The sequence below is a fragment of the Ochotona princeps genome, chromosome X (assembly GCF_030435755.1).
Source record: "Ochotona princeps isolate mOchPri1 chromosome X, mOchPri1.hap1, whole genome shotgun sequence".
Classification (NCBI taxonomy): domain Eukaryota; kingdom Metazoa; phylum Chordata; class Mammalia; order Lagomorpha; family Ochotonidae; genus Ochotona; species Ochotona princeps.
In genome coordinates this window covers 77,821,411-77,832,241 of record NC_080865.1, presented here as the reverse complement: position 1 = coordinate 77,832,241, position 10,831 = coordinate 77,821,411, and the positions used below count along the sequence as shown (strand labels likewise).

The 10,831-nt window shown below is 49.8% G+C and overlaps 1 long non-coding RNA gene across 1 annotated transcript in view; it reads left to right on the top strand.

Annotated features, from left to right (window-relative positions):
* The first annotated feature begins 8,930 nt into the window (after window positions 1-8,930).
* LOC131478619 (uncharacterized) overlaps window positions 8,931-10,831 on the top strand; it is a 5,591-nt gene continuing 3,690 nt past the window's right edge. The window contains exons 1-2 of the long non-coding RNA XR_009244585.1: window positions 8,931-8,955; window positions 9,109-9,186. This is a non-coding gene — a long non-coding RNA (uncharacterized LOC131478619). The remainder of the gene's footprint in view (window positions 8,956-9,108; window positions 9,187-10,831) is intronic.

Here is a 10,831-nt window from a genome sequence, read left to right as displayed (position 1 = left end):
CCTGCTTTCCCAGGCCACAAGCAGGGAGCTGGATGGGAAGCAGGGCTGCTGGGACACAAAGTGGTGCCCATATGGGATGCTGGTGCTTGGTGGCAGATTAGCCAGTTGAACCATTGCTCTTGCCTTAATTTTAATTCTTAATGAGCACAAATGTACAAGCAAACAAGACTAAGGATGTACCCTACTCTTCCTTAAAAAAAATGATTATGGTAATTCATCTTTAGTTATAGTTGAACAATGATCGTGGTCTCAACTAAAATGAAAAGCACTTGGAGGCCTTTTTACTTCCTAGTTTGCATTGCTCATAGGAGGAGTGTTCAGGAGAGATGGGGCAGTGAATAGGCCTTTGGCAAGACGACTAGCATTATCACATGTGTAAATACATGGTGGCAGGACAGTCTGGCACAGTGTTTAAGATTACGTATCTATCAGTATCCCTGCGTTCAAATCTCTCTCTACTCCTAATTCCACCTTCCTGCGCGTGTGTATGCTGGAAGGCAGTAGGTGATTACTCATGGACTTGGGTTCATTCAACCCTAATCTGAGACCTAATTGGGTTCAGGGTTCCTGGTTTCAGCCTGGCCAAACCTTGTGTATTGTGGGCATTTGGGGGGGGGGGTCAACCAGTAGATGGCAGTTCTTTGTATATTTCTGTCTCTCTGCTTTTCAAAATGATACAATTCACGTTTTAAAAGAACTATACTGGGCCCGGCGGCATGGCCTAGCAGCTAAAGCCCTCGCCTTGAAAGCCCCGGGATCCCATATGGCGCCGGTTCTAATCCCGGCAGCTCCACTTCCCATCCAGTTCCCTGCTTGTGGCCTGGGAAAGCAGGAGAGGACGACCCAAAGCTTTGGGACCCTGCACCCGCGTGGGAGACCTGGAAGAGGTTCCTGGTCCCGGCATCGGATTGGCGCGTACCGGCCCATTGCGGCTCACTTGGGGAGTGAATCATCAGATGGAAGATCTTCCTCTCTGTCTCTCCTCCTCTCTGTATATCCGGCTTTCCAATAATAATAAAATCTTTAAAAAAAAAGAACTATACTATAGATAATAACACACAGAATAGATGCAAAGGCATATAAGAATTTAGCACATGAAAGGATAGCCTGCCAAATCAATGTTTCAGGATTAGAACGAGACTATCTATGGATAAAAGGTCCTCAGATCCACACCTCATACAACACGTTAGGTTAAACTCTGAATCCCGGAGCTGGCACAGTGGCATAGTACGCTAAGTCTCTGCCTGAACCACTGGCATCCCATACGAACCCCAGTCCTGTTCTGGCTGCTCTATTTCTGATACAGGTCCCTGTTTATGGCATGGGAAAACAGCAGAGGATGGCTCAAGCCCTTGGGACCTTGTACCCATATGGGAGACTCTGAAGAAACTCCAGACTCCTAGCTTCGGATTGACTCACCTATGGCCATTGCTGCCATTGATGGAGTGAACCAGCAAATGAAAAATCCCTTTCTCCTCTCCTAACTCTGCCTTTCAAAAAAAAAAAAAAAAAGAGAGAGAGAGAAAAAAAAATCTTTTGGGCCTTCCACCACCTAGTGGGTTAAATCCTTGCCTTGCATCCTGTGGGATCCCATATAGTAAGGGCACTCTTTAGTATCCCAGCTGTTCCACTTCCCATCCAGCTCCCTGCTTGTGGCCTGGGAAAGCAGTAGAGGAAGGCCCGATGCCTTGGGACCCTGCACCCATGTGGGAGACCTAGAAGAAGCTCCTGGGTTCGGATTGGCTCACCTCCGACCATTGTGGCCACTTGGAGATCTTTCCATCTCCTTCTCTCTGTATATTTGCCTTTCTGATAAAAAATAATTTTATAAATGAATAATTCTTTTAAAATTTTGTTTTACTTTACTTGGAAAGTCAGAGTTATATAGAGAGAGGCAGACAAAGAGATCCTCCATCTGCTGGTACATTCCCCCAAGGGCTAGAACAGCCAGAGCTCAGCTGGTCTGTCAAGAGAGGAGTGGGAGTTTCCTCATGGTCTCTCAGCTGGGTACAGGGGTCCAAGGACTTGAGCCATTCTCCACTGCTTTCCTAGGTCACCAGCAGGGAGCTGGATGAGGAAGTGGAACAGCTAGGAGATGAACCAGTACCTTTATGGCACACTGGTGCCAGCAGGTGGCATTTTGCCCTGTTATGCCAAATTACCAGCCCCCAAATAAAATCTTTTTTTAAATCTTAAACTCTTCTGAATCCTGGACCTGGCGCAGGAGCCTAGTGGCTCAAGTCCTCCTCTCACACGGGTGTCTGGGATCCCATATGGGCACCGATTCTAATCCCAGCAGCCCCATTTCCTATCCAGCTCCCTGCTTGTGGCCTGGGAAAGCAGGGGAGGACGGCCCAAAGCCTTGGGACCCGCGTGGGAGACCTGGAAGAGCCTCTGGGCCGGTGGCTTCAGATCGGCTCAGCTTCGGCTCTTATGGTTGCTTGGGGAATGAATCAATGGATGGAAGATCTTCCTCTGTCTCTCTTCCTCTCTATATATCTGCCTTTCCAATAAAATAAATAAATCTTAAAAAAACCACTTCTGAATCCTGATGTAAGAAGTAAATGTCAATGAACCGAATCATGCAAAAAGAAAGGCAAATTTATCACCGCAGAGGGAAAATCTTTCTACCATCAACTAAAAAACAAAACTCAAATAATCTATGCAATGAAACAGAAACAGGAGTACATAAAAATCATGTAAAATAACATCTGTAACAGGAAATACTGCTTTTTTATATCTTAGCAGAACTTTGAAGTTTTGGAAGTTCAAAGTCTTGCCTCTGTGGCATTAACAAGCACACACCTAATGACCAAGAGTTGCATCCTTTTTTTCCTTTTGCACTTTTCTATTTGATTTGTTTAAATTGTACATGCTTTATATTACAAACTTCAATCTCAGACATTTCAAAAAAGACTGAGATAACCTTCATTAATAATTATATTTCATAAGGCTGCAACAGTAGGAAAATGAGAGCCCATGAACAGCTGGGAGCTTTATTTAATTACACGTGATTGAATTAGTGACTAGGAATGGAGTCCCTTTGGGCAGAGCAGCCATGAGCAGGCAGGGACCCAGCTTCCCAATCCTTATCCATGGAGTGCGCCCCACCATCCCCAAACCTCCTCAAAGCACTTGTAGAGCCTAGTGGGGCCAAGGATCAGCGGGAGACCCCTCTCCCCTTGCTGGTCCAGGGCCACTCGGAAGAGCTTCCAGGCTCACAAACTGAGAAGGCCCACAACTGCACGTGGAGGTTCTCCCTACGCTTGCCAGGGCACCACCGGGTTGCTCCCGAGGTAAAAAGTCAGCACTCCACAAGGCAAGACACCGGCCAGCTACTATGGCTGCACTTCAGGTCCGCAGATCCGCGGGGGCCACGGGAGCCGATGGGGCTTCACTCACAAAGGGCAAGGGTCCGCGCTGGGTTCCGGCTGCCCCACCACGCACTGAGAAGGGCGCCAGGCTCTGCCTCCGGCCCCGCATCCTCGGCCGTCCAGGGAAGGCTAAGAAAGGCAAGGCCAGAAGACCTACCTGGCTGAGAAGGAAAGGCACCTCACAGCCCGGGTCGAATGCCAAGGCGAGTCCCCCTCACCACCACACCTCCTCACCATTCCTCGAGAGCTGAAAACTCAAGGAAACAAAGGATTAGAGCTATCCGGTTTCCCCGGTACCCCTCCCGCACGGGGATAGAGTGGGAAGCATCTCAGACTTTGCCTGGTACAGGCGGGAAGAGGTGGGCCTGGGAACTGCAGACGGGAACCCCGCGGTTTCCCTTCCCCAAGGTCGCGGTCCCCCGGAGGCCAAACGCGATGGGAGGGGAAATAACGTGGAAGACGCCGGGCGGGCACTCGCCTGACCACTCAGGGGTAGAAAGCGAAGTCTGCGCGCTTGGCAACCCGGCGGCGCGCGGCGGCGCTCTGGGGCCCGGGCTGACCGGAGGCTTCCCTCGCGGCCCGCAGCCTCCCGGGAGGCTCCTCCTTCAGGCCCAGGAGCTGCTCCGGGCAGCGGCTCCTCCGCGGCCGTCCAGGGGCGGCCACACGGCCTGAGCGGCGGCGGGTGTGCTGGCGGCCGGAGGGACGGACTCGCAGCGCTGCCGCTCCGGTCCTTCCTCCCGCTCCACCGCACGCGCTCCTCCGCCAAATGCAGGCCCCAGCGGAGACACCTGTGGGCAAGCAGGAACGTGGGCTCACCTGTGAGGGCGCCGCGTGCAGACACGGCTGGGGAGGGGGAGGAGGAGGGGTGTAGCCGGCAGCACGGAGACACGGGTGGGCTAGCAGGACAACTGAGCTCACCTGTGAGGGCGCCGCCTGCAGACAGGGCTGGGGGGGAGGAGAAGGAGGAGGGGTGTAGCCGGCAGCACGGAGACACGGGTGGGCTAGCAGGAGAAGTGAGCTCACCTGTGAGGGTGCCCCGTGCAGAGGAGGAGGAGGAGGGGTGTAGCCGCCCAGCCCTACTTCCCAAGGACTGTGGGGGCGGGGAGAGGAGTAAATCCTGAGCCTTTCTCAGGCCAGTAAGCTCCTATGTCCCTAGGGGACCTGTAGGCTCCTGTTCCCCAGACAATGCACGGTCCGGACACGTGTGGCGCCTCTGGGCCCTGCTTCTAGTCCTGCGGATTTCGCTTCAGAAACCACAAATGCAGAAGTATTTCGGCGGCAACTGCAGCCGCCACCCCCCAGGTCTCTCAGTCGCAGTGGTACCCCCAAAAGGAAACCCGTTTGAAAGACAGCCCCCGCCCCAGTCTCCGCCTCAAGCCCAGCACAGGACAACTGGCCATTGACTGCCACCTACTCACAATGCCCTGCCCCTCCCCCAACTCCCCAGTACCTACTGACCTTCCCCCACTTACTAAGCCCCTCCTCCCCATCCTCCCCACTCCCAGCACTCAGACCACCCCCCATTATGACATCACTGGCTGTTCCCAAACTCACACCCCTTTCCTCTCACCCACTCCTGGCTGTTAGACCAGAGCTGGGAAGGCCTTACCCAGTACTGGGAGGAGACTAAATGGGCACCTGGGGAGCTTCCTGCTGTTCCAGCAGCTGCCTTGTAGCCCTCCAGGTCTGCCCTGGAAAGCACAGAACCCCAGCTGCCTGCAGTTGCTGCGAGGCTGGGCTTAATACCCCGCCTGGCCCCAAATCAAAGTGCCTCGAGCAGCCTCCTACCCCCAGGTGGGGTCCTAAGCCTCAGCCCTGAACCAGGAGTCTCAGCTGGGTCGTCTGGGCTCCTCCATGTCCACTTGGCAGAGTCATGGCATTCCCTCGCACAGAACCTACTCAAAGCTTGTTTTCCGTCCCTGCTCCCTGAACAGACTCAGTCCTGACTCACTGCGGCCGCAAACCCAGCTCCACCGGGGCTAAATGGCTTTGCCCCTGTGAACGCGATGGACACCAGCCTGACTCACTCTCAGGCTGCAAACTTGGCTAGCTCCCTGCAGAGCACAAATTTGCCCAAGAAAGGGTGCTCCACATGGCTTTTTGTGTAGGCAGGTACAAGTCCAAGTCACATGTCACAATAGGTAGGCTGGCTAGCACAGGCATCAAATGGAGGACAGACACACTTGGTGCAGCTGGTTAAACCACCACTTAGAACACCAGCATCTCATTTCCCAGCGCTGGTTCGAGTCCCAGCTGCTCCTACCAACGTATCTGGAAAGGCAGAGGGTGACGGCGGAGCACTTCAGTCCTTGTCCACACACACAGCAGACCTGGACAGAGCCTCAGCCTCCTGGCTTTGGCTGTTCTGGCCATTTGCAAGTGAACCAGTGCACGGAAGACCTCTGTTCTGTCACTCTGACTTTCAGATAAATAAGTCAATGCTTAAGTAAGCACATACATAGGATGGAAAACAACTTGGGGAGTGAGATGTGCAGGTGGAAAGCCTCTTCCACCGCTGATGGGGCAGCAAGATGATGCCAGCCCTGCAGAAACAGATCGCACTTCCTCTCCGCAGTCACCATGTCATCCAGCAGGGCCACGGCTGCACCCACCCTCCCAAGGGAACTGTAAGCAGCTGTTCAACGATGTGTGCCCGAGTGCATGCAACCAATTATTCATGAAGTCCAAAGGGGGAAAGAAGCCGGCTGCTGAGCAATGACTGTCTAAACACAATGTGCTTTCCTTCCCAGCAGGTTGTTGCTTAGTCGTGCCTGGAGTGAAGTGGTTGAGTCTCAGAAACCACACCCTAACCGACAGCCTCTCCAGGGGCCTCAGGATAGTGCGACACTCTGCCCTGCTCTCTGGTCTCCTGCTCCCCTCCCTCCACACTCTGCAAAGCAACCGGAGAAAGTAAAATTTCCTTACAAAGCAGAACCTCATTTTCTAAGTGCAAGGGATAAAACCTAAAAATATCACACCAGACTTCCCCTACCTTTCTGTCTGGGAGCTGGCCACAAGGAATTCCCTGATGTTCTTTGATCTGGTAAGAGTTTTCTGACATACGCCATCAGATCGTACAGCCTGATGTCCAGTGGGATCCTCTGCCCGGGGGAAGGAATGCCATGTCCAGGTACCACTAGCAGGCAGGCCTTGCTGGCTTCCTCTTGTCAGTGACTGGCATCAGATCACACCCTTTTTGTCTAGCCACATTCTACAGGTGGTGCACACCACACTGACCCTAGGCATCAAATGCATAGCTTACCCTGGGTCTTTGAGTGAGTCTTCAGTGACATGCCAAACTGGCTGAAAAAGTTCTGATTGTCTTCTCACCCTGTCTTTGTAACAGGTTACCCCTTCAGGATGGGCAAGGCTGGGATCACCTCCTTTTTCTTCCCCTACAAATACAGATACATGTTGCAACACAGATTAACCTTGTCAGCAGTGTAATATGTTAAAGTAGACACAGAAGAATAAATATTGTGTCAGCCCATTCTCACAAAATGTCCAGAATAGCCAGGATGTCCTTACTTCTCCACAAAAGAAGGTGAATTAGTAGCTGCCAAGGTTGGCAGGGGAAATGACTGCTAGTGGATATGGGCTTTCATGGGCGCTGATGGAAGTCTGACAATTGGTTGTGATAATGGATGCACAATTTTGTGAATATGCTGAAAAGTAGTGAATTGTACACTCAAATGATGAATTCCGTGGTATGTGAATTACATATATCGGTCATAAAAATAAACCAGTACATAGATTTAATAACATTTAGGTAAGAGATTGGCAAAGAATTTCATAATGTGGATGTGTCAAGGTGTGATTTCTGCAATCACTGATGACTGTTTACATCAAAAGTGTGTAAATAGAGGCTAGCTAGCGCCTTAGAGTAGTAGGGTAAACCTCTGGCATCACATATGGGCATCCAACTGTGTCCCAGCTGCTTCACTTTCAATGGAGCTCAATGCCAGTGGCCTGGGAAAACAGCAGAGGATGGCCCAGGTCCTTGGGACCCTGCAACCACATGGGAGTCCCAGAGGAAGCTCCTGGGCTCCTGGCTTCCAATGTGTCCAGCTCCAGCCGTTGTGGACATTTGGCGTGTGAAGCAGTAGATGAATATCTGTCTCTGTGTCCTTCTTTCTGTAGTTCTGGCTATCAAATAAAAATAAATCATTTAAGATAAAGAACATTTTAAAACAATGTGTGAAAAGAGGTCATGCGAGTTCACAGAGTACCATCACTATAAATGTTCTTGCTACCAAAACTGTGCCTAAATATGACAAAATGCTAGATTATCTCCTTTTGAAGGGGCTCTTTTGTGCAGATGCATACATCAAAATATGGATACTTTCACAAAACTATTAGTCTCTCATCAAAGGAAGAGCAGAGAAGGAAAGGGGGAGCTGTTTTATTTATTTAAAAGATTTATTTATTTTTATCTGAATGATAGATTTTACAGAGAAAGAAAGACAGAGAGAGAGAGGGAGGAAGGCAGGGAGGACTTTCATCTGCTGGTTCACTCCCCAAATGGCCACAATAGCCAGAGCTGAGCTAATAGCAAAGCCAGAAGCCAGGAGCTTTGTCTGAGTTCCCCAAATGGGCGCAGGGTCCTAAGAACTTGAGCCATCCCTCTGCTGTTTTCCCAGGCCGTGAGCAGGGAGCTGGATCAGAAGTAGAGCAGCCAGAAAAAGATTCAGCCCTTTCATGGGATGCTGGCTCTACAAGGCAGAGGATTAGCCTGGTGCACCATTGTGTTGGCCCCCAAAGGTGACTTTTTTCATTGCTTCAAGAAATATACATATTTTTGAGTACTTTGTATGTGCCACATATATTCTTATCCTGAAAGCACAGCCCGGAAATACACAATACATCCCTCAGCCACCGTCAGAGCTCATGTTCTAGAATGGGAACCGGAAACAAAATCTGAGATACTGGTATATCACAGTCTCCTTCCACACCATGCCGGAAAGTAAGCAGTGGAACAGGGAATGCTGTGGGGTGGGACTTGTACCTATGGGCAGGGTATGCAGCAAAGAACTCATTGAGAAGGTGATTTTAGAGGAATGATCCTGCCAGGGTTGGAGGGAGAGGGTGAAGTGAGAGCACTGCGGACATGTGGGGGTGAAAATGCCGATTCTTTTCCTGGAAAAATTGTCACTCACAATGATCATGGCCGGCAATCCTGATGCAACAGATGCTGTGCTCTTATCTGCCAGTGTGAATTGGTCAGTATTTATTTATTTATTTTGGAGCATATGCATAAAAAGATCCTCCCCAAAGCCTTTCAATTTTGTGACAGTGCAGTTTTGTGCGCTATTAACAGCTAGTTCCATCTGCTACTCGTGGTCAGGACACTGAACCCTTATAGGAATCAACGCGTTAGGAGATGGCGGATGTTTATGTGTCTGTGGATGTACAGTATGAGGTTAGTGATTTTAGGAACTAGAGCCCGAGTAAGCTGAAAAAGCTGTTTAGTAGGCTTCAGCACAGCCTGAGACCCCGCCCAATACAGGGCGATGTCACTACATGGTCACAGAGGATTACATCACAGTGGGGCTTGCCTTATACAGCCCTGGCCATCTTCAGCGTAAGGCTTATTACTCCTCAGGGTGTGTAGTGGTTGGGAGGGTTTTCTCTTACTCAGCAGAAGCCTTTTCCTTTATTCAAGCTGAATTCCTACTCATGAGAAGTAAGATTCGTGTCCACGACAGTGTTCAACATTATTCTGCTTCCTTTTCAGGTTTCGGTATTAGAAACTAGTAAGAAAGGAGCCAAACATCAGGAACAAGATCAAACACCGACCTCACACTCCTGCCAGGTATGTCATGCCAATATTAGTGGTACTGCCATGGAGTGAGCTTTACCCACTCTGCACAAGAAGGTTGTTTCTTAAAAATTTTTAGATATGACTGCCATGTTTGGCTGAACAGGCTAACAGAGGGGGTGAAGTGGGAAGAGTGGGTGGCCTGAAGTCGGCCGACTGGGCTTCACAGGCTTGTAGGTGACAGAGAAGACGCCCAGGTAGTGGCCCATCATCTCCGGCTTGATTTCTACCCAGCTTGCCATGGTAGACGCCTGCCATGCTCCCTACCATCTCGGCCAAGACTGCATACCACAGGTTGATTTTCACCCCTGCAGCTTGTTCGCGGGTGGTATTGCTTTCTCAGCCTTGTGCAGGCAACTTCAGCAGTGGCTGCAAGCCTCTACCACAGGCGGAGGCTCAGCCAGCGTCACATCTGAGGACTGCACAGTTGCATGAGCTGCAACTCCCATAAGTTCTGCAGCCACTGCGGGCATATGCTCTGTGTCTTCTGCGTCATTTTCGGCATCTTGTCTACCGCCTGGAGAAGCAGCATCTCACCCTTAATGTTGGATCGCTCCTAGAACTCTCTCTGGTAGTACTCTCATTCTGGAACTGTTGAGTCAGATGATCCTAAGGGCTCTTCCTGTGCCACTGGAAGTAGCAACCTATTGCGTCGACCCTAACAGCCCTACCTCTGCTCAGACTCAGAACTTCAGAAAAGACCTTGAGTGTTTAGACCTTGAGTGTTTAGACCTTGAGTAGAATACCTTGAGTATTTAGAAGTGTCACTTTGTGATCTGATTTGCTGCCAGGCAAGTTTGATAGATATGGAGCGCATAGGAGGCATCAATCTGAATCAGAGCTATGTGCTTAGAGCTCACCAAGGAGTAGAGGGGCAGGGTCATTTCAGCATCCCCTGATCTTTCAACATCTTGAGTAACCCACAGACTTTTGAGCTGGAAGAGAATTTGGGTTGAATCCTGTTGGTCACAGTGAACTGCTGGGGAAATGGCCTTCCATCATACTACACTGGCAACTCCGAAGGCTGATGATAAGTTTCACTTGTGTTTTCTACGCCATGTCCTACCAGTTAAGCATTTTTTTTAAAACACCAAACTGAAATTTCTAGTAGAAAGAGGATCAAGCAAGAACTCACTTGTTCTGTGTTTGAAGGAAGATAAGCACAGGTGTTGAGAAGCCTATTCTGTATCATTTTCCCTGTAGTGCATGGTTATCTCCCAGTAACATTCAAGAGGAATAGTTTGTTGTTGCTTACAATGTATTGTTCCCTGGTGTTTTTTAGTAGGAATACACACTTATTATAGGTGATAGTTACTGAAGTTTGATGAAGCAGCCATAAAGGATTAGTTTCAAATCTTTGGTTATTCTGTCAAACAGATCATAGTTGGTACACACCCTCTTCTGTTAAATTTGGCAAGCAGCCTCAGAATTCAGCATACACTGGCGCATATCCTAGTTATGTTCTGTTAATCATGACCATTAAGGCAAAGAGGGGTAGGGACCAGGCAAGGGATAGTACTCAGCATCATGTACCTGTTATCACCTCATCAATTTGTCACCTCTGACATGCAAACCTTTACTCAGTTGAACCTACATTATGGCGAAAATTTTTACTATTCCATAAACACCAAGGACAATT